The sequence below is a fragment of the Cololabis saira genome, chromosome 4 (genome assembly GCF_033807715.1).
Source record: "Cololabis saira isolate AMF1-May2022 chromosome 4, fColSai1.1, whole genome shotgun sequence".
NCBI lineage: Eukaryota > Metazoa > Chordata > Actinopteri > Beloniformes > Belonidae > Cololabis > Cololabis saira.
In genome coordinates, this window is record NC_084590.1 from 45,855,242 (window position 1) to 45,879,463 (window position 24,222).

A 24,222-nucleotide genomic window follows, 5' to 3' on the forward strand; every position below is an offset into this window, starting at 1 on the left:
TGGAAATTTCCTGAATCCGTCTCGTTTTCTCGACATTGTGTGACAGTTTGTTCCAACTCCACCCGTCTGGATCAGAGCAGCTTGTGTCTGCGCTTGGTCTGACGCAGTTGTATTGAACAACAGACACGCGCATCATTGCACATATATTTATTTATATGCACAGACTAGTACACATTTAGGTCTGTAATGGAACGTGACTGTTGATATTTATAAGGGAAAAAAGGAAAATAAAACGAAAAATAAAAAAAAATTGAAAAAAAAAATTTTTTGAAAAAAAAAAAAAAGGCCCATAGCGCGAGGCCCCTTGGGGCGCGAGGCCCCGTGCGGTCGCACGGTTCGCACACCCCTTGCGGCGGCTCTGGCTAATGCTAATGGGGATCCTAAATCAAACAAACAAACAACCAAACCCCTCAGAGGTGGTGGTGAAGAAATACTGGTCATAATATCAGCTTTCTGACACGCTTCGATGGGGCGTCGACGTCTGTTGCAGAACTTCTTCCACCAGTTTTTGTGACCATTTCAATGCTTGTTTTCACCCATGTAGCTGATCCAAAACACGTCACCTGACTACCAGCATCAGCCAGTAGGAACAGGAAGTCGGCCAAATCTGAATTTCGGTCTCCACCTCTCAAGTTGCTGCCGAGGTTTCTGAACAGAATGCTTTTATTTATTTATCTCCATAGACAGTTGTACCTGCAGGACATACAACCTCTTTAAGACCAAAATAACAACATTAACAGCACAATTTTATTTATTCTAATTAGAGTTTTAGAGTGAAGTTGTTCCATTTAACGGCCCAAGAAACCTGAGGGAGAAGTAAAAAACACCAAAGGAGGACAGAGGAAGAGCGAATTGGTGTCCAAGTCGGGCTTATTTCAGAGAGACGAGCAGGAAAACTGCTATTTTTTACAGAAATGCTGATAGTCTCCAAACAGAAAATGTACTTAGAAACCCGGATCGTTTCCTACAGCCGTCTGTTTAGTGTCCTCCACTTCAGTCAAATCAACCCCCTGAAGGAGCAGCAGTGGGACTGGGGTTGTTTGGGGCTGTTGGGTCCTCTTGGTCTTTCCTCAGGACTTTGTTTGATTGTCAAGGACTTGCAGATATTTTCTTACACTGGACGGATGCTTTAACTCCACATGATGTTTCAAATGTGAAGTTGACAAGGCAGATGTTCTGACTTGTTTTCTCAGCGCAGGTGGACATAATTGGCACAGAAAGGTTAGATTTTGGGGAGACGATGTGTAAAATTCCTGCAGATAATGATAAGGATCATCATCTGACGGCTTGTGACGCTGCGTCCACAACGACTCTCTCTTCACTGGTCATGTAAAGATGCACCGAGCTCAAGCCACCGTTGCCATGGAGCTGGTGCCCGTTGTTATGCTAGTGTGTGCACTGCATTGTGGGTAATGTAGTGTGAAGTCGTCATCTCGTCGAGTATTTTATATATGGTGAAATGTATTACATAAGAATTGGACCTAAACAGTGAAGCTGAAACTCACATAATCTGAACAAGTTAGAGTTCTTTATTTGCAAATATGTTCTCACAGAAATGAACGTATTCATGCACAACACTGCAAATGATGGAGACCAAAACCTTTTTTTGAACAAGGCTGCAAATGTTTATTTCTGCTCTAAAGTTGGACATTTTAACATAGGAGCTAACACTGACTGACTTTTGCAGCTACTAGTGGTCAGTCGAGGAACTGCAACCAACCTTGGTTCTGCATTGACCTCAACCCCGACGTAAAGTGGTTGGAGCTTGAAGAAAAACAAGCTTTTGTCTGCACCAGACTTTATTATTCTCATTCTCTTGGTTTTGATACTTACTTTGATACTTACTTTGATACTTTAACAATGTTGAAGATGCACGGATAAGAAAAATTCAAGCTTCAGACTTTTTATTGTCATTATACGAGGTCTGATAACACATGAAAACACTCAAACCGCCTGAATCCACTAAGTCTTTGGTTCCCAACTTGTTTGGAGCCGTGGTTACTGTGGTAACTGTGGTAACCGTGGTAACCGTGGTAACGGTGATGTTTCTGTCTGAAACCATCATTTAAACCCAGGACGTTTTATCCACCGACATAAAGCCCTTTGACAGAGACGTTTTGTTCCTCAAAAACTATTAATTTCTTCAGTTTCAACGACACAGAATTGTAATTACAGCCCTGTGGTTAGTGAAAGTCTCTGTCTCTGCGCCGCTGATTGCAAAAACAACCGTGAAAGTTAATTAATAACTCGGGCAGTCATTTTACTTTATTTTCTTGTCTCCATTCGTCCTATTCAAGCAATTTAGACGAGATACGAGTCGTCTGGAGGTAATTGTGGCTCTGAAAGCACCCAGAAGGACGTGGATCTGTACATTTAGATTCCGTTGATGATCATGTTTATCTTTTCATGCAACAAAGTTATACAAGTGGAAGTAATAACCCACTGGGACTGAGGAGCATGAATATCAGTCCGGTTTGCTAAAAAGCTGCTCATTTAGCTTCGAGACGGATGTGCAACTTAAACACAAACATCTCGGTTTCACAGATAAACATGAAATTATAAGAATGAAGAAGAAAGTACAACAACTACAGAACTACACAAAACAAAGGCACGGATACTGAAAAAATTTGAAAAAATTTTCAGAAAATTGTATTTATTTAAAAAAATACACTAATAAACTAATAAAAAAGAAGCCGTCCATTACTCTCCCCACCTTCACTTTTATTCCCCTATTTCTGCCTTGCAAGCAGGAGCTTCGTTCCTGCCTCCGACGTTTATTATACATTGTTAATAATGCAAATTTATACAGTTTTCCCAGTTTTCCCACAAAATGTTTAGAAACAATCAGCCTTTTGTTCAACTCACAAGTTGTTGGGTTTCTTTTGAAACTGCAGCCTATAAAAGTGGCACTCGGTTCATCTGAACAGACATTTTTAATACATTTAAGGGTATAAAAAGCCTGTTTTGGGGATTTTCTTTTTCAAAAAAATGATCAGAAAATTGTATTTTTTTTTAAAAATACACCAATAAACAGTAACAAGTAACAAGACTTCTTCAAACTGCAACATGCCTAAATCTGCGCTAATTACACCGTCAGCTGCCTGATTTACTGTGAGAGGTTTCTAATCCACTTCTGCATCAAATGAACGAACAAAGAAGAAAAGAAGGGCGAGGTTTTACTTGGCTCTGAATAAGCAAAATATCCAATCGATCCGTTACCAGGGAAAATAAACGAGGAACTGCATCAGCCCGCTACCTGCTAATGTCCCTTTCTCCACCTCACCACACCTCTTCTTCTTATTCTGCATCTCTGTTCAGGCGCAGTGGCGGCGAGCCGAGCCCATGGATCTTTTTCAGGACTTCTTAAATGTCATGTGACGGCTCCGGCGGTTTAAACTACACCCTTCGCCGCAAGGATGTGCTCGTGAACCTGGATGAGCACCGGCGGCGCCTCGTTCCCCTGAAGGAGTAAGACGACCTGATTTAGAAGGTGAGGAGCTGTTGTTTTAACTTTGATTAAGATCAGAATGTTTGACTTTAGGTCACATGATCCGTGTACTTCCTGTTTCTGACCGGCCGAACTGCGTTTGCTGCTTGAGATCCTGCTGTGATCCTTAAAAAGCAAATGAACTTCCTGGTTCTGGTAGCTGCTGGTGATGCTGACGTAGCTGCTGGTGATGCTGGGTCTGGTTTCTAGCTGGATGCTGACGTAGCTGCTGGTGATGCTGGTTTCTAGCTGGATGCTGACGTAGCTGCTGGTGATGCTGGTTTCTAGCCGGATGCTGACGTAGCTGCTGGTGATGCTGGTTTCTAGCCGGATGCTGACGTAGCTGCTGGTGATGCTGGTTTCTAGCCGGATGCTGACGTAGCTGCTGGTGATGCTGGTTTCTAGCTGGATGCTGACGTAGCTGCTGGTGATGCTGACGTAGCTGCTGGTGATGCTGGTTTCTAGCTGGATGCTGACGTAGCTGCTGGTGATGCTGGTTTCTAGCCGGATGCTGACGTAGCTGCTGGTGATGCTGGTTTCTAGCCGGATGCTGACGTAGCTGCTGGTGATGCTGGTTTCTAGCTGGATGCTGACGTAGGTGCTGGTGATGCTGACGTAGCTGCTGGTGATGCTGGTTTCTAGCCGGATGCTGACGTAGCTGCTGGTGATGCTGGTTTCTAGCCGGATGCTGACGTAGCTGCTGGTGATGCTGGTTTCTAGCTGGATGCTGACGTAGGTGCTGGTGATGCTGACGTAGCTGCTGGTGATGCTGGTTTCTAGCTGGATGCTGACGTAGCTGCTGGGGATGCTGGTTTTTAGCTGGATGCTGACGTAGCTGCTGGTGATGCTGGGTCTGGTTTCTAGCTGGATGCTGACGTAGCTGCTGGTGATGGTGGGTCTGGTTTCTAGCTGGATGCTGACGTAGCTGCTGGTGATGCTGACGTAGCTGCTGGTGATTCTGGTTTTTAGCTGGATGCTGACGTAGCTGCTGGTGATGGTTGAGTCGCTTCTGACTGTTTTATTTTTTTATTTTTATTCTGTGAAGGTGAACTTGAACACTTTGGTGGAGTCAGATACTCTAATTTTTATACTCCAAGTTTGTTTAGTTCAAATTTGAATACTCCCAGTTTGAATACTTCAAGTTTGTTTAGTCCAAGTTTGAATACTTCAAGTTTGTTTAATCCAAGTTTCTAATACTCCAAGTTCATATACTCCAAGTTCATATACTCCAAGTTCGTATACTCCAAGTTCGTATACTCCAAGTTTGTGTATTTCAATTTTGAATACTCCAAGTTTGAATTATCCAAGTTTGTGTAATTTAAGTTTGTTTACTCTAAGTACGTATACTCCAAGTTTGTGAATGCCAAGTTTGAGTACTCCAACTTCGTGTACTCCAACTTCCGACTGCACATGTTGGGTCGGACATGAGTCATGTTGTTTCCCCGGCGTTGGCGGTAAATAAAGCTGTTCCCTCCTGAGCCGTACCAGTGACTCCAGTTGATTGTAGAGGACACACTCCCTCCCAGGCATTAACCCTTGTGCTGTCTTCGGGTCAAGGAAGGAGGAAGGGAAGAAGGGAGGAAAGAAGGAAGAAAGAAAAGAAGGAAGGAAGGGAGAAAGAAAAGAAGGAAGGAAGGGAGAAAGAAAATAAGGAAGGAAGGAAGGAAGGAAGGAAGGAAGGAAGGAAGGAAGGAAGGAAGGAAGGAAGGAAGGAAGGAAGGAAGGAAGGAAGGAAGGAAGGAAGGAAGGAAGGAAGGAAGGAAGGAAGGAAGGAAGGAAGGAAGGGAAAAAAGAAGGAAAGAAGGAAGGAAGGAAGGAAGGAAGGAAGGAAGGAAGGAAGGAAGGAAGGAAGGAAGGAAGGAAGGAAGGAAGGGGAAAAGGAAGGAAGGATGGAAGGAAGGAAGGAAGGAAGGAAGGAAGGAAGGAAGGAAGGAAGGAAGGAAGGAAGGAAGGAAGGAAGGAAGGAAGGAAGGAAGGGAAAAAAGACGGAAGGAAGGAAGGGAAAAAAGAAGGAAGGAAGGAAGGAAAAAAAGAAGGAAGGAAGGAAGGAAGGAAGGAAGGAAGGAAGGAAGGAAGGAAGGAAGGAAGGAAGGAAGGAAGGAAGGAGGAAAGGACAGGAGAATTAGGTCATTTTGACCCAAAGACAGTACAAGGGTTAATAAAGTATGATTTTCAGCTGCGTCTCCGACATGGAGACGTTCCTGGTATGAAACATCCTCCCTCCACTTGGCTGGAGCAGGTGTGATGGATCACTGGAGTATTCATGTCCTTCACTTGGGTTTTTTTTAAACTAATTTCTCTGCATTTCAGCTCCTGCGTCTGTTTTTAATAGATTTTTTTTTTCCTGCTCCAGCACTAATTTGATCATTTGTTTCCTACGGTTGGTTTTTCTCCCTGATGCTGCTCAATAAAAGCACGTTACAGCTGTGAAATTAAAAAATGCTTACATGCACAAGAGAAGAAAAAGGTTCACGGATAATCGTTCTTAACCGTTTCACAGATTAAATCAGGATCAGAACAGGAGGGTTAAATATACTGCAGCCATTTGGGGGGGGCGGTGAAAGGAGCCGGGCGGGGGGGGTGCAATCTACCTTGGCATCCATGGGGGTTTAACGGTACACAGAAGTCACGGTTAGGTACAAGCTTGGTACAATGGGGAAAAAAGAAAAGTAGAAAATAATATTTTGGTCCTTTTAATTTTGATAAATTTTAATTTTAATTAATTTATTATAACTTATCAATTCAGCTACTATATTCAATTCCTCCTGCAATATGTCATTCAATTCACCTATTAAAGTAGCAGTAGCATAAATTGTAGAATCATCTGCATATGTAACAATGTTAGATTTCTTTAAAACAAAGGGTAATTCATTAATAAATATAGAGAATAATAATGGTCCTAAACAGCTCCCCTGTGGAACTCCACATGTAACATGAACTTGATGTGACAGCATTATGAACGGGATCCACGTCCTGCAGGACCAGAACCCAGCACAGGTTCTGGGTCGGTACGATACAACATCCAGACCCGAGTCGGACCAAAGAGTCGGACCAAAGAGTCGGACCGAAACCACAAACCACCACGATTAAAGGGGACCTATTATGGCAATCTGTCAGGGTTTGACACTTCCCCCCAGTTTGTAACTTTCAGTTTCTGTCTTGCCCCGCCTGTGTCCCATCTGCCCTGATTGTGTCTTGTCAGATTAATCAAAAGTCTGAATTAAGTTTGTTCTTATGAGTATCAAAATCAAGTCAAGTCAGAGAGCTGACTGTGTTTATCGTGACATTCTTTGACACGCAGGAGGTTAAAACTGCTGACTTCCTGGTTGGTCAACTGAACCATTGTCTTTAGACACATCTGTGCAAAGCCTCACAGAGTTCTTGTTTGTCCAGAAGGTGCTCATTTATTGACCCTTCATGTTGTTTCAAGACTTTAAGCTGACTGTTGGTTATCACATGTTAACAGATGACAGCGAAGCCCTTCCTGAGTTTGAGTTGTCCAACAAATACCCCATTGTCAGTTTGAACCATCTGTTCAAACCTCCAAAGAGAGGTCCTATTTTAGTTGACCTCTTGACCCTTTGTGTTTTAAGGATGTCTGTTTGTTTCTTCATACCAAGCCTCTTCAACTGAAAAGTCATGTGTGTGACCATCTGTCCTTTGTCCATTCACTGTTCCAAATATGGTCAAGTTTCCTGTCAGTTTTACCAATAAAAGCGCCAGCTCTGCAGACAGCCAGTTGTCAGAAGGCCGACGAGTTCGAAGAGAGGGCCGTGTTGCCCTACAGCTCCTCAGACTTCTGTCCAACCTTCTGCAGAAGGCATTGAAAATAATTTCTAACAGTTTCCGGTGTCTTTTTCTAAAGTTATTAATATTGTGATGACTTTTGAACCTAACATTTTGGTGCCGAAACCCGGGATCTCAAGCTCTGACGATTGGCACGGCGTACGATCAAAAGGGGCCATCAAAATCTGTCGACAGCGTTCTGACTTCAGGAACGGGGCCCAGATTGATCTGCGCTGTTCCAGAGTCCAGACGACGAGATTTCCGAGCCAGGGGAAGGCACTAGGAGACTAGGTGAGAGACCTCTTTTGAGTGAAATTTCTGTGTATACTAACAAGAGGTTAGCGAAAACGGTGTTTGGCGGCGGGTCGGGGACCTGATTTTTATAGAAGGCATAGGGGCCTCTAAAAATACTGCCTAAGAGCAGTGCGTAAGACCAACATCTAACTCGGTCGGGGACCGGCTTTTGAAGTCAGGGGACTTTAAAAGTACAGAATAACGAGGAGGAGGTTTCTTAGGAATGATTTTTAATGGTTGTGTTTTATGTTTGTCTAATGTTTGTCTAATGTTTGTCTGATGTTTATGTCTGTTCAATGTGGGGTTTCCAAAATTGAGAGGGAAAAATTTAAGTTGTTCACTAAAAGATCAGGCTAAAACCAAACTGTTAAAACAGGAAATTTGTGTCCTGAGAGAAACTTAAGAAAGAAAATAACTGGCGAAAAATAGCAGAGGCGTGGTTAAGCTGAAATTTATGCTTAAAGAATCTCTAAAAGATGCTTAATTGATGGGGAGACGTCCTCAAACTTAAGAAAATGGAGACAAATCTTGCGAAATAATAATATAGGGAACTTAAAAAGAAGTAAATGGACTAATTTAAGACTAGAAGAAAAGACAAGAAAATTGCGAACCTGTGAGAAAAGGATGGATTTTGGGAGAAGTGGGGGCTGCAGCAGGGTGTGACTCTGTGTCTGTGTGACAAGCTGCAGCTCTCTGTGTGTGTCTCTGTGTGTGTGTGTATGTGAGAGACACTGTCTGTGTGGGTGTATTCATGACACGTTGTAAACAGCTGAAAGTTTCTGTCATTTTAAGAGAAAAAGAAATATGATTCTATTGACATAGTTGTGCGCTAAAATGAGAAATTGAATAAAGACAGAAAGGTGAGATACGTAAAAGTCCTCATTCAGATCGTGATCTGCTTGAGCAGATTTTATGGTGCTTGGAGATGCAGCCTGTTCTTCCAATAGAGAGAGGAGGGGCTGTTTGGGTCTGCCTGTAGCACAAAATATTAGTTAGGGGTTGAATAGAAGAAACATGTTAGAATATGTTTGGATATTATAAGAAAATATGTTAAGAGGTAAAAAGTTTAAATTCGTATGAGCTTCTCTGTCGAAGGTTTTGTTAAAATGATACAAACGGCTGAAGCTGTGTGTCTGTGTGTGTGTGAAAGCATGCTCCGGTTTACGAGCGGCTGCAAGGCTCTGTGTCTGAGGGAGAACTTTTTTTGTGTTTCTGGAAAAAGGGGGGTTTTCAGTGGTGAAGTGAAGTGAGCTCTCCTTTTGGAGGAGACGTAGAGATGTGGAATAATATAGTTTGTTCTATCATTCTAAGCCCTGAATGAAGGCATAGTATCATAGAAGTTTCAAATTGGGTTTCGTACAATGAAATTAGCGCCGCTGTATTTTTAGAATACAGTGGAAGGGTGTGTTCATTAGCCTACTGTCATTTGTATGTCAGTGATATTTTACACAAAAAGGATTGTATGCAGGAGTAACAAACCCGTTGTACAATCTTTTTAGAAAAGAAAAACTCTGAGTGCATACTAGCCTATTCACACTGAAAATGTGTACATTTGTGATCAGTGTTGCTATCATTTAGTTTGGGAGTTCATCTGAAGTGCACCAATTGAGTTTGGTTAGTGTAGGTTGAGGAGAAGTAATTTACACACTTGCACTGAAACACGAACCCACATATAGATGATCTGAAGTTGTGTTTAATGTTAGTGGGTTTTTGTCTATGTGTAGTTTACGCATGGGAATTGATCCCATAATTTTCTTAAGACTTCTATGAGTCTTCATAAGAAGAGCATGCATTTGCGTTGCAGCATGCAAACAGAAGATTAAGAATCTCCTGAAAACTTTTATAAGTACTCATGATTTATCTGGAGACAATTTTTCTGACAATTTTCTGACAATTTTCTGACAATTTTCTGGCATTTCTTTTTGATTTGGGGAAAATAGAGCTCAACAACAGTTGAGAAGACATTATTTGATAGAATGCTCCTTTCAGTCTGACGTTTTGTGACTGTGAATTATTGTTTATACATACAATATATATATATATATATATATATATATATAAGTTCACTGAAGACTACTGTTTAGGTTGCAGGAGAGTTGCTGCACTGACAGTTTTTGTGTGGTGATACTTTAATAAGATCATAACCTACCTGGGTTGAAATAAGAACGTTTTTCAATGAGGAATTCTGTAGTCTTTGACTAAGATAGGAGACAGAATTTTAAAGGTTTTGCCCCATCTAATCTGGTGATGGGAGGGGGGATCTCTGAGGGACATAGATATCCGACCCTAGAGAATGTTTAAGTCAGACCTGCCGACCTGCCAGGATGCAGAGGTCAAAAAGTGGGAGGGCCACTTATCTGGGGAGCCTGACTCTGGCAGCCTGACTCTTCCAGGGAAAGGTCAACAAGGAGGGGGTCTGATGACACGAAACCCCCACCCCTGTTGGCATGCAAAATAATGCTGTGAAGCAGACCAGTGTTTCCAAGGAAGTTGTTCCCCCTGGTGGCTAAGTTGAGCCATAGGGAGTTTCTATGGCTCAACAGGAGGGAGTAGGGGTACATATGATACATCATGAGGATTAAATACTAAATACCCTTTAAAAAAATTTTAGTAGGAGCTTTCCGACATGTTGCAGATACAACATGAAGGGACCTATCCATTTGGAGTTATTCATATGGATTTCATTCTTGGAGTGAACTAATGGCCTGTTAAGTTAAGGCTCAGGAAAACCATGGCCTGAATGACGGCCATTAGTCGACCTGTACATGAGAATCGTCTTCTTGTACGCTGCTGTTTTCTTCCTCTTCCCTCTCCTAAAGCAGGAACTGCTGAAACTGGGTAACCGGATCCTGAGTCGAGTGGTGAAACGTCATCACTCCGTCAGGACGGGTCCTTTTTGCTGTCCAAATCAGGACACCGACAGCACCGGCAGCAGTAAAGGCTGCTGAACGATCTACTGCGTTCACCAGTTGCAGTGAAAGCTAGCAGAGAAATTCCAGGCTTGAGTAGTGCGGGAAGTCGGGCGGTTCCACAACCTTTGCCCGCCGAAGAATTCATCTGATGCCTACTCACCTGCCACGGCCTGAAGAATATGACTAGCCAAACTGACTTGCGACAACAAACTAGGAGAGGAGTCCGAGGAATGGAAGAGACTTTTTCACTACTGAGTCATGCTGACATAATGACTGAGATTCCGATTCCGATTCCGACTATTACTGTCTTTGTACTGTTCTGTGTTTTCATTACCTGTATGTTTATGATGACACTGGAGTGTTTTATTTTGTTTACTGTGAAGTTTCATAAGAACAAACAGGAGGGAAATGTCAGATTAATCAAAAGTCTGAATTAAGTTTGTTCTTATGAGTATCAGAATCAAGTCAAGTCAGAGAGCTGACTGTGTTTATCGTGACATTCTTTGACACGCAGGAGGTTAAAACTGCTGACTTCCTGGTTGGTCAACTGAACCATTGTCTTTAGACACATCTGTGCAAAGCCTCACAGAGTTCTTGTTTGTCCAGAAGGTGCTCATTTATTGACCCTTCATGTTGTTTCAAGACTTTAAGCTGACTGTTGGTTATCACATGTTAACAGATGACAGCGAAGCCCTTCCTGAGTTTGAGTTGTCCAACAAATACCCCATTGTCAGTTTGAACCATCTGTTCAAACCTCCAAAGAGAGGTCCTATTTTAGTTGACCTCTTGACCCTTTGTGTTTTAAGGATGTCTGTTTGTTTCTTCATACCAAGCCTCTTCAACTGAAAAGTCATGTGTGTGACCATCTGTCCTTTGTCCATTCACTGTTCCAAATATGGTCAAGTTTCCTGTCAGTTTTACCAATAAAAGCGCCAGCTCTGCAGACAGCCAGTTGTCAGAAGGCCGACGAGTTCGAAGAGAGGGCCGTGTTGCCCTACAGCTCCTCAGACTTCTGTCCAACCTTCTGCAGAAGGCATTGAAAATCATTTGTAACAGTTTCCGGTGTCTTTTTCTAAAGTTATTAATATTGTGATGACTTTTGAACCTAACAGTCTGCACCTGTGTCTCGTCATGTCTCGTTATCCCTTCAGTATATCTTGTCTTGTCATTCCTTGGTTCCCGGTCGGTCCGTACTGTTCTCTCCTCCATGTCTCCTCATGGTTTTTGTCCTGACCCTGGTTTTTTGTATTTATCCTGCTCTGCAGCGCTTTGCTTTGCCTTTTTGGATTAAAACCCTTTTTGTTTTTGAGAACTCCTGCCTCCAGCCTCCCTCTGTCTCCTGCACTTGGGTCCTTAAAAAACCAAACCATGACAGAACGGACCGACCAGGTGGACCCAGCGGGAGACTACCTCACCCTTATGGAGTTTTTGCGCCAGGAGGAGTATTGGGACCCCTTTTGGGGAACACGCCTGGCTCTGGGTGGGCCCAGGAGCCTGCAGGCCCAGGGGAAGCGACGGCGTCAGCGCCAGCCCCAGCCCCAGCCTGTTCCGGTGGGGGCCCTGGACGCACCTCTTCCTGTTCCTGAGGTGGTCCTGGACGCATCCCAGCCTGTTTCCCCCTCCGGGGATCCTCTGCCCCCCGACGCCAGGTCCCCGCATCCTGTCTGCTCCTGTTCCGGCTCCCCGCATCCTGTCTGCTCCTGTTCCGGTTCCCCGCATCCTGTCTGCTCCTGTTCCGGCTCCCCGCATCCTGTCTGCTCCTGTTCCGGCTCCCCGCATCCTGTCTGCTCCTGTTCCGGCTCCCCGCATCCTGTCTGCTCCTGTTCCGGTTCCCCGCATCCTGTCTGCTCCTGTTCCGGCTCCCCGCATCCTGTCTGCTCCTGTTCCGGCTCCCCGCATCCTGTCTGCTCCTGTTCCGGTTCCCCGCATCCTGTCTGCTCCTGTTCCGGTTCCCCGCATCCTGTCTGCTCCTGTTCCGGTTCCCCGCATCCTGTCTGCTCCTGTTCCGGCTCCCTGCCTCCTGTCAGCCCCGACTCCGGCTCCCCGCCTCCTGTCAGCCCCGACTCCGGATCCTGAGGCGGTCCCGCAGTCCTCTGTTCCTGAGGCGGTCCCGCAGCCCTCTGTTCCTGAGGCGGTCCCGCAGCCCCGTCAGGTTCCCGAGTCCCGTCAGGTTCCCGAGTCCCGTCAGGTTCCCGAGTCCGGTCAGGTTCCCGAGTCCCATCAGGTTCCCGAGTCCCGTCCAGTTCCCGAGTCCCGTCCAGTCCCTGAGTCCCGTCCAGTCTCAGAGCCCCGCCAGGAATCCCCGTCACGCCCCCCGCCAAGACCCAGGCCTAGGCCTTGGGGACGCCCCCCCGAGCTCTCTCGCTGGTCTGCTCGGTCCCGAGGGCGGCCCCCGGAGCTTTGGCCGTGTGTGGCCTGGGCCCTCCTCCAGGCCCCCTCCGCCCACCCTGGGTTAGGACTCTGGGGACATCTGGGATCTGTCCCTTGAGGGGGGGGTACTGTCAGGGTTTGACACTTCCCCCTAGTTTGTAACTTTCAGTTTCTGTCTTGCCCCGCCTGTGTCCCATCTGCCCTGATTGTGTCTGCACCTGTGTCTCGTCATGTCTCGTTATCCCTTCAGTATATCTTGTCTTGTCATTCCTTGGTTCCCTGTCGGTCCGTACTGTTCTCTCCTCCATGTCTCCTCGTGGTTTTTGTCCTGACCCCGGTTTTTTGTATTTATCCTGCTCTGCAGCGCTTTGCTTTGCCTTTTTGGATTAAAACCCTTTTTGTTTTTGAGAACTCCTGCCTCCAACCTCCCTCTGTCTCCTGCACTTGGGTCCTTAAAAAACCAAACCATGACACAATCGCGCCCGTCGTTACTTACGAATCTGAACGGCTCGTAGATCCACATCACACTGGATGGATCATCCGGGCGGCTGTACAGACACTGCAGAATCTGGTTTCTTTCCTCCTTCTCTGAGTTGGCAGGCTGAGGGGAGACCACTTTATATATGTTAAAGCAAGAGAAAAGCTGTTTTTCTTAATAGGTCCCCTTTAAATCCAATGATTTAACCCTTGTGCTGTCTTCGGGTCAAGGAAGGAGGAAGGGAAGAAAAGGAAGGAAGGAAGGAAGGAAGGAAGGAAGGAAGGAAGGAAGGAAGGAAGGAAGGAAGGAAGGAAGGAAGGAAGGAAGGAAGGAAGGAAGGAAGGGAGGAAGGGAGGAATGAAGGGAGAAAGGGAGAAAAGAAGGAAGGAAGGAAAGAAAGAAGGGAAAAAAGAAGGAAGGAAGGAAGGAAAGAAGGGAGGAAAGAAGGAAGGGAAAAAAGAATGAAGGAAGGAAAGGAGAAAAGAAGGAAAGAATGTACGAGGGGAGAAAAGAAGGAAGGAAGGGAGGACTAAAATGTAGATTACAAAATAAAAACTAGGCTAAAATGTGTCTTCATTTTCTTCTCTGGGGCTGGAGAAGAAGAAGATCCATCTTTGGATCCACTTTCCTACATAGACGTGGAAAAGAAAACCCAATGTGTCGTTGAAAAAGAAAAAGACGGGGAGAAATGCGGAAAAATAAATATGTTGTAAACAGAAATGAGAGTCTTCTGTATCTGGAATGAATGTATTCTTGAGTCTATAAGGTATCAATAATATAATAATAAGATAACCTTGTTTGAATTGTAAAATGGGTTTGGCTAAATACAATCTTTGACTAAAACAAGACTAAAATGGACAATTCTGACTAAAATGCTCAGACTTTTAGTCGACTGAAACTTGACACGACTAAAAAGTATGAACGCGACTAAAACTAATAAAAACTAAAATGATATATTGACCCAAAGACTATACTAAAACTAAAATTGAAACAGGCTGACAAAAACAACACTATTCCGGACTTTGAGGTTCCACTTTTCCTGTGAGACGAAGCCGAAGTCGTCTAACACCTCGGAAGAAAAAAGAAGCTACGTCAGCGCTGCCTAAAAGAGATCTCACTAAATGTACTTATGCAAACATTTATTAGAAGAAAAATGTGCCAAGTCTAGCAATTAGTGTGTGTGTGTGTGTGTGTGTGTGTGTGTGTGTGTGTGTGTGTGTGTGTGTGTGTGTGTGTGTGTGTGTGTGTGTGTGTGTGTGTGTGTGTGTGTGTGTGTGTGTGTGTGTGTGTGTGTGTGTGTGTTAATGCAGCCTTAATAGCCACATTAGTTTCTCGCTCCAAGCAACTCGTTTCAGCAGCTCCGATAAGCAAATAGGTCCATTAGGTAACTGTATAACCTACCTGCACACACACACACACACACACACACACACACACACACACACACACACACACACACACACACACACACACACACTAATGTATGCGGGCAGGTTGATGTTTTCCATCAATAATTTACGCACAAACGCAGTCGGATATTTTAGCAACGCCGCATGCGCCATCGAATACTTTAATTTGCTGTCGGTGCTGCGGAAGTTTCCTGATGAGAGGCAGCGGCGGCAGAGCCGGTGGGGGGTGGAGCCGGTGGGGGGGGGGACCTTGAATCAGAGTTACAGTGATGAGAGGAGGTAAATAAACATGTAGATATGTACATCTATTAATATATGTAGATATATAGATTTATATTATTGATATAGATATGTTATACTGTATGTAGGTATGTATATAGATATATTGAGTTATATTCAGAGCTGGGTAGAGTAGCCAAAAATTGTACTCAAGTAAAAGTACTGTTACTTCAGAATAATATGACTAAAGTAGAAGTAAAAATTTGTCATCCAAATAATTTCTTGAGTAAAAGTAAAAAAGTACTTGGTGAAAAAACTACTCAAGTACTGAGTAACTGTTGAGTAACGTCTGATTTATTTTTTTAACACAACCATTCAAACAGACAAAAGTACAAAATAATCATCTTCAGGCAAATTAAATCAATAAAATAATAACATTTATTAAAATTAAAAAAATAGCTTAAATTAAAATAAGCTTAAAGTAAATTCAAGTACTTTAATAAATAATAAAATAAATTATGCACAAGTAGCACAAAATTTCAAGCCTTTGTACTTTTCTTTATTAACCAGAACTAGAACAAGCCCATGAACTCATAGAAACTCTGTGTGTGTTTGAGTCTGTGTAAATGTGACAAAACATGCAAAAACTAACATTTTTACCAAAGAATCACCCAGTGATGTCATGTATTTTTTTTTTCTTTTTTGTATTCTTTTTTTTAACATGCATGTTCGAGATAAAATGTTCGAATCAAATCAAAACGAGAGGGGGGGAGGGGGCAAGAAACACGAGTCAGGTGACCGATGATGAAGGAAAGATGTGTTTGAGTTGATGAATATTCAACTCTGATTAGACAGAATCTGTATTTTTCTCTCTTCACGACGCTCCAGAGTTTCTCTCTGCTCAGTTCTGTGGTGAAACCAGATAATGATCTCAGAAAGAGTCAACATTTGCAGAGATGCTTCACTGTTTGACTTTATTCCTGCAGAGCAGACGGCCTGGAGTTTGAACTCAGTCTGAACACGGTTGGCTGCCGCAGCAGCAAATGTTCCCTGTTTCCTCTTAAGCCTGTAACAACCGTTATGCAGCGCCTGGTTTACCTCCCAGCTCAGCGGGGAGCCGGGGGAACAATCCCTCGTTACCTGCAGACGTAAACGAGTCACCGGTCCTCCACCCGGATAACTGGAGTGGTGGTGGGGACAGGAAGTACAGTAGCTGCATGTGGGTCAAAGGGATGATCAAAACCAAATGTTTTCTCTCATGTGAGTATTACTGCTCATGTCTCCGCCACGTGTGTCACCACGTCAGCTTTGGATGTAAGAACTGCCGCTGGAACGGCGTGTTTAGATATTACAATATTATGTATACATATAAATATAACATATAACAAATAAATGTAATATTTATTATAATAACATATAATATAAATAATATAATCATCTTAATTAATATGTATTTATTATTAATATTTATTTAATACAATTCATATTTATTTAATACATATTTATTTAATATGTATATTGTTTAATATATATATATATATATATATAAATATATTTATAGATTTTATATAAATATATTTTATATATTTATATATATATATTAAATATATATATATATATATATATATATATATATATATATATATATATATATATATATATATATATATATATATATATATATATAATTTAATTATTTTATATATATAATTAAATGTATTATATAATATGTATTTATTTAATTGTTATATTGTTTATTTAATTACATATTTAATATTTATTTATGTATTCATTTCTGTAGCATTGTTTCCTTCAGCATTGTTTCCTTTAGCATATCTTTTAATTCATATTTTTTTTATTAATTGATTCATTTATTATTTATTCTTCTTTAGCATATCTTTTTTTTCATCTTTTTTAAATTAATTGATTCATTTGTTATTAATCTTTTTATTCTTAAATATTTATATTTATATTTTACTCACCTTCGATGAAGCACCTGTCATTTCGTTGCCTACAGCTAGTGTGGCAATAAATGTCAATAAGAATATTGAATCTTGAATCTTTAAGGATGTGACGTTGTTTATTAGAACAAAGGTGCCCTCTAAATCTCCCTCCCTGCTCACATTCATGAATACGCTCATACATTCACACATTCATTCATATTCATGTTTAATACTTCAGGTCATTTTCATTCAAACACCTGAGGAACTTTTCTTTCAGCATCTTTTACGGTAGGTAACCATGACAACTGGCAGTGCCCATAGGGTGTGGTTAGGACTCACACCAAACGTACGTGATCATAACCCGGGAAAACAGCGGTCAGGCCGGACTCAAAGTGCCCCCCCTCCCTCTGGAGGAACTAAAACTAATTCAGTGTTAAACCCGGTTCTGGACCCGTTCCTGAAGTTCCCCTCCCTGGACCTGGAACCGTCAGCCCGGGATTTCTTTCACATGTCCGTCCTGCATTTTCAGCGTTCTCAGCTTTGGACCAGAAGCAAAAACCACCACAGTCATAAAAAAATCAGCGTAGCAGTAATCCCACACCGACAATAACACGCCTTTTTTTCCCTCCATTAAGACAAAGATGATGAATCCGGAAAATATAACTGTGAAACTCCCGTCCGGGGTTAAGGGCCTCCTAAACACCGCCCGCTGCAGACGCTCGGGGGCCGTTATCGGCTCTTATTTACCTGCAGGTCAGCGGTTGATGTAAACACCAGAATGGTTTGGGGGTCTGGGGGTCTGGGGAACGCTCTCTAGGAGAGAGACTGCATGTTCCCTCAAGTGGAAGCTCAAGGTCGGCAGATTTATCAGGCCTGTCAGGAGAGCTGGACCGAGCCCAGGCAGCGAGGACACGGCCGGCTGCTGGCGGGCTGGACGGCCCCCCCTGCCCCCCCCCTGGACACCCTGGACACCCTGGACCCCCCCGGACCCCCCTGGACCCCCCCGGACCCCCCTGGACCCCCCCGGACCCCTCGCTGCATCACTTTATAACTTTATTGATCCGGGGGGAGTGGTGGAGCATGCAGGCCCGTTACGGCAGTGGAGAACCTTCAGGACCTTCTACGCCTTCAGAGAAGGACTAAATAAAATAAGAAATAATAATAAATGTAATAATAATAAAATGATAATAATAATAAAGTATTCAAGAAAAAAAAAAGATTTCTATCATTTAATTTAATACAATATATTTAACAGATTTTCTCTCATCTATGTTCTAAAATTAAGTTCATGTCCTGAAAACCTGTTATCGTCTGTCTCTATTAAGTACGGTATTAGGGCCATGCAGGGGAAAAAATATTTGAGAGGGGAAGATTTTTTTTATATTGTGCACGAGAAAAAAGTCAAAATGTTGAGAATAAAGTTGAAATACAATTTCGTGAATAAAGTGGAAATGTCTCCTCCTCCATCAAATCCAGTTAGAGCGACTGACAGCTCTGCAGCAGCAGCCGTAACTAACTAACTAACTAACTAACTAACTAACTAACTAACTAACTAACTAACTTACATCCTTGGAGTGTAACGTTAAGGGTACGTTTCTGAAGTTATGCAACTGCATATGTGTGATATGTGTTTCAAATCATCAATCAAAACTTTATTCACGAAATTTTGACTTTTGTCTCAAAGTTGTATTTCAACATTAATCTCCACATTTCGACTTTTTTCTCGAAGTGCATAATGAAAAAAAAATCTTCTTCTAAAATGTATTTTTCTCTTGCCTGGCCCTAATACTCTTCCGTATCATTCTGCACCGAGACGCCTCATGTAGGTTCTGACCCTTTTACATGCAGCTGTTTAATTAAATCTACTGAAATCTGGATCTTTTCTCAAGTCTGATTCTTGGAAACTTAGACTCTCAGTTTTAAAGAGCATTTAATGGGTTTTTCCACAACAGAAATGCAGTTTATTCTCACTTCCAGTTAAGTGACACCCGCCGACCCCCAGAGCGTCTTCCTCTCTGGATCTGTCCTCATCATCATCCTCAGCAGCAGCAGCAGCAGCAGCAGCAGGAGCAGGAGCAGCTTCCTCCACGGATTCTGCTGCCTCCGCACAAAAACTTTGCCCACAACTTGGCGCCAAGCAATAAAGCCACAGTTTGTCAATTAAATTACCGCCTCTTCAGCAGGAACGCTGGTCCGGTTCTGATGAGGGGGGGCAGAGCTGCAAATGATCTGCACTCCTGGCTGCTCCCACACCATCTCCTGCTGGAGTGACCTCCGGTTCGGGGGGGGGGCTTTTCTTTCATGGGAGCCCCACGCTTTAGTTTCTGTGAAGTCAGCAGCCGGATTATTATAACCTTTATTTAACCAGGAAAAAAAGTCTTGTTGAGATTAAAAATCTCTTTTACAAGAGAGTCCTGGCCAAGACAGGCAGCAGCACAGACACAAAGTTGCACAAACTGGACTAGACTAGACTGAAGTAGACTAAACTGGACTAGGGATGCAAATTATCGATTATTTCATTAATTGACAGTTGATAACCTTATCGATCGATCATCGATTAGTTGATAAGCGGCGTTTTTCCCCCATCTGAGATACAAACATAATTTTTTTTGCTTATATAAAATACAAAGGACATTTTAATGTATTCCTTAATCAAATATTTATTTGATACAAAAGTAACAAAAAGACATTTTTGTACCACAAGGAATATAATATAAAGTGCACTTCAAGGCTATTAGTAGTAGCAGCAGCCATAATAGTGTCATTTGTGTCAAGCTAATTTTAAGTTCTAGTTAAGTTTTAAGTTAGAGTTTCTGCAGTGTTCAAAATAAAATGATGAGACCTGCTGTATTGGAGCACATTTTCTTTTAGTTAAAACTGTAGCAGGGACAGATGTTTAGAGAAACCTATGTATGTACCGGGTGAAGGCTGATTTATGGTTCCGCGTTACAACAACGCAGAGCCTACGCCGTAGGCTACGGCGGCGGCTCTGCGTCGATTTAAGGCGGAACCATAATTCAGGCTTTAGGGGAACATATCGGAGAACAACCAGAAGAATATAGAGTGGATTAAAAATAAAAGTTAAGCACTGAGCTACATGTGTCTCCCGTCTGGGCCATTGCAGACTCATTGCCTGAGCATGATGTTACTAAAACCAAACATATCTGCCGTTGTGGATCTTTTCTGAATGTTGATTGGTAAAGCTTTTTTTTTATGAGCTTTAAACATAATTTGCAGAATACTATAGTCTACTAATTCATGAAATTTCAACAATTTTAACTGAAGGAATAATGGATTTTTTTGCGGATGTCCTGTTGGCTTCATCGGACCGGGACCTTCAGCATGTGCTGGGGCGGTTTGAGGCAGAGTGCGACGCGGCAGGAATGAGAATCAGCACCTCCAAAACCGAGGCCATGGTTCTCCACCGGGAAAGGGTGGCGTGCCTTCTCCGGGTGGTTGGAGAAGTCCTGCCTCAGGTGGAGGAGTTCAAGTATCTCGGGATCTTGTTCACGAGTGAGGGAACGATGGAGCGGGAGATTGACAGACGGATTGGTGCAGCGTCCGCAGTTATGCGGTCGATGTACTGGACCGTCGTGGTGAAGAGGGAGCTGAGTCGAAAGGCGAAGCTCTCGATTTACCGGTCAATCTACGCACCTACCCTCACCTATGGTCATGAACTTTGGGTAGTGACCGAAAGGACGAGATCGCGGATACAAGCGGCCGAGATGAGTTTCCTCCGCAGGGTGGCTGGACGCTCCCTTAGAGATGAGTTTCCTCCGCAGGGTGGCTGGACGCTCCCTTAGAGATAGGGTGAGGAGTTCGGTCACCCGGGAGGAGCTCGGAGTCAAGCCGCTGCTCCTTCACATTGAGAGGAGTCAGCTGAGGTGGCTTGGACATCTGTACCGGATCCTCCTGGACGCCTCCCTAGGGAGGTGTTCCAGGCATGTCCCACCGGGAGGAGACCCCGGGGAAGACTCCACCCGGAAGAGCTGGAGGAAGTGTCTGGGGTGAAGGAAGTCTGGGCATCTCTGCTGAGACTACTGCCCCTGCGACCCGGGAACGGATAAGCGGAAGAGGATGGATGGATGGATGGAATAATGGATTTGTTGGATCTCTATATCGTTTTCTACTGATTATTCTTATGGCTCTTTTTTGCAGAATGAAAATTGATTGAATATAAATGTTTTACAGGCATTTCCCCAAACTTCAACACAGTAGGTCAGATATGGAACAATCAGAGTGTTATAGAAAACGTACAATGCTTTGTTGTCCAACTTTCAGGACCTTCAGTTGAGCTGAACGCAGCGATTGTGCTGACTGGGATGTTTCTAGGTCGTGCAATCAGTCTGAGGTGTAAAAACCTGCATCCCACAATGCAACGGGCCACTGCAGTGATGTTCCTGTGGTCCGAGCCGCAGCATCAGACTCCTGTAATTAGCTGCGTTTCCTCTGATTTCCTGCCGGCGCGGCCCGCGAGCTTTGTTGTTGTTGGGAATGGCGGCGTTCGTTTATTTGTTTGTGGGTTTTATAACAACTTTCATGAGTCGGAGCTTCGGCGGCGGCGGATTTTTATTCAGACTTCCTTGGTATTTTGTTTATCCTCCATTAAAGAGTCTGTTTTTAAGTGTGAATCTGTTGCAGCTGATTATAATTCTGAAGGTTTGTGTGTGTGTGTGTGTGTGTGTGTGTGTGTGTGTGTGTGTGTGTGTGTGTGTGTGTGTGTGTGTGTGTGTGCGTGCGTGTGCGTGTGCGTGTGCGTGTGTGTGAGCGGTGCATCTGTGTTTTACTGATAGGAGGATGCAACACATCTGTTGCCAAATTTGTTTTACTTTGAGTTTCTTTCCTTTTTTTCTCATAAAAAGTGGAGTTTTTCTCAGTTTAATTGGCGTCTGAAGGTGTCAGGAAGTGAGTGGTGCCGCTTTGGGCGATTATCACACCAAATAAAAACAGGTGGAGGTTACGGAAACGCTGGTACCGCTGCCGGTCTTAAACGGGCCGAGGTTCGCTGAACTGTGGAGAAATAAAAAACATTGAGGAGTTGGACGTTTGAACCCGGTGTGATGACATGAGGACGCTCTCCGCTGGAGACGCTGGAGGATAAAAATAAAAATAATAATTATAAAAAATAAAACAAATTAAAATAATAAAAAAAAATAACAATAATAAAAAAATAAAAAATAATAAAAAATATAATAAAAAATAAATAATCTCTTTATTTGTTTGTTCGTTCATTTTTGTTTATTTCGAACATGTAAAAAAACCTAGAAAAACGGCAAGAAAACAAATACAGGTGGGCATTCCACCACATAAAGAAAAAAAACAACATCAAAACACATATTTCAAGTTACATGTACATGTTCGAAAATGAGTGGGAGGAAGTATAAACTTATTTAATCCCACTCCCTTTCCACAACTAAACGTAAATTATATGTCTGTATTTAGTTTTAACACTATACACTAATTTGTATAAATATATATATCATTTTTTACATTTACAATAACCTGTTTAATACAAGATGTAAGCATCTATGATATAAATATAATCCTATATCTAAGTATATAAACATACAAAGACAGCATGACAAAATAGCAGAACACACACAGCTGCTGATCTTTAAACACAGTCTTCACTTTTATACCTCAAATTAAATTTCTTATTAAAGCGACACTACGTAACTTTTCCACCTTAATATCATATTTCCAGAGTCATTGTGACGGTACATCAACTTCCAACAGGTTTAATGAACCTCTGTCATGGTCTGAGGGGTCTGTATCACCTTCACTGGCACTATGTAACTTTGAGGAGCATGGTAGGAACCCTGCCACACTAAAAAACTACAAATCTTTACGTCTTTGACTGCTTTACGGCCTACGTCACTTCCCCCCTCCTTCCCGATTCGCAGTCGAGACGAAAATGGGCGGGGCGTGGAGCGCAGAGCTCAGCAGAAGCTGGTAACCCGTTGCTGCGTTGCTGCTGCAGCAGCCCCACATAACAGACCAGGGAAAAGATCACTAATGGTTTAACTTTTCACCGGTTTCCTGCTCGGAGGCAGAACCACGGACGCCAAGTATCTGATATAACAAAGTAAAAGAGTGAAAGAGTCGTCCGCTCGCTTGGATCGCGGCTGTAACGACCAAACACCTTCCACACAGTAAAGCCTGAATTATGGTTCTGCGTTAAATCAACGAAGACCTACGGCGTAGGGTACGTGGCGACGCGCAACGTACGCTGCGTGTGCCGCGTACCCTACGCCGTAGGCTCTGCGTCGATTTAGCGCAGAACCATAAATCAGCCTTAAACCACAAACACTCACACAGACGGGTCGGATCAAAACACAGGTTTTATTCCCCACTTCGCCAGCTAAACGCAGTTGCTGGCCAGCTCTCTGCGGTGCAATTAACCCCAATCTTCAGATAAAAGTAGTTTGTTGAGGAAAAAATATTAACTCTATTTGTAGCTGCAGAGGAAAAAAATAATCTCACGAGGAAAACAAAAATATTGCTCACGCCTCGGAGCCTCTTCAACATAATATAGCAGTCAAAAAAAAGAAAAGAGAAGTAAGAGGGATACAAAACATGTACTGTATGTTGTACTATTATACTAATTTATTGAAACACCTGGCGAGTCAAACATTTACCAAAGGAGCTGCCAAACACTCCTAAACAAGGTAGCCGGAGACGGTGGTTCTGCAGAACTGCGGCAGTAAATCCTTTCTAAAGAGTGCAGCTCCGACGAGGAGCTCCATTCTTTGATAGGGGATTTCATATGGATCCAGACCGTTAATAATCATTATTTTTTCCATATACCGCTCCCTGGCTTCCTTGTTTAAGGTATCCCGGTAAATTCCAGTTCCTTTCCAGCAGTTTAACATCTTTTTTTTTGCGTTCCGTCTGTTCACTTGGTGAAACAGAAAAGCGTCCCGTCTTCTCTCAAAACAAATGCAGCGACGGGACAGGAGTTTTCCGGCAGTACGCGCTGGTGCTCATGGGAAACGTAGTGTTCTTTCTGGTAAAGCACTACTGCTTTTGTCCAAAAGATGCCGCCAAACTCAGAAAAGCTGAAAGTTACGTTGTGCTGCTTTAAATTGTTTAATGTCTGTACATTCTTTTAACTCCAAATTCAAACATGTGTCAGTATACGTGGAAATACTCCATCACTAGTTACACTAAGTGCCTTGCTCAGAGGCCCAAAGTGGTTCATCTTGGTTCATCCTGGGGGCTTGAACCTGGGTTTCTGCAGACACCAAGCCCACCTCTGTAGCCACTAGGCTACCATTTCCCCCAGATACGGTTAATGGACCCGCCACCGAGCCGCTCACATGAT

The 24,222-nt window shown here is 43.1% G+C and overlaps 1 protein-coding gene across 2 annotated transcripts in view; it reads left to right on the top strand.

The window, feature by feature from the left end:
• The window catches only part of si:cabz01090165.1 (uncharacterized protein LOC100333421 homolog), a 686,742-nt gene that overhangs the window by 440,337 nt on the left and 222,183 nt on the right, over positions 1–24,222 (top strand). The window contains exon 2 of one of the 2 annotated variants that reach the window (XM_061719919.1): positions 3,319–3,490. The exons of the other annotated variant lie outside the window; for it this stretch is intronic. The gene's annotated coding sequence lies outside the window, so the exon portion shown is untranslated. The remainder of the gene's footprint in view (positions 1–3,318; positions 3,491–24,222) is intronic. 2 annotated transcript variants of the gene reach the window in all.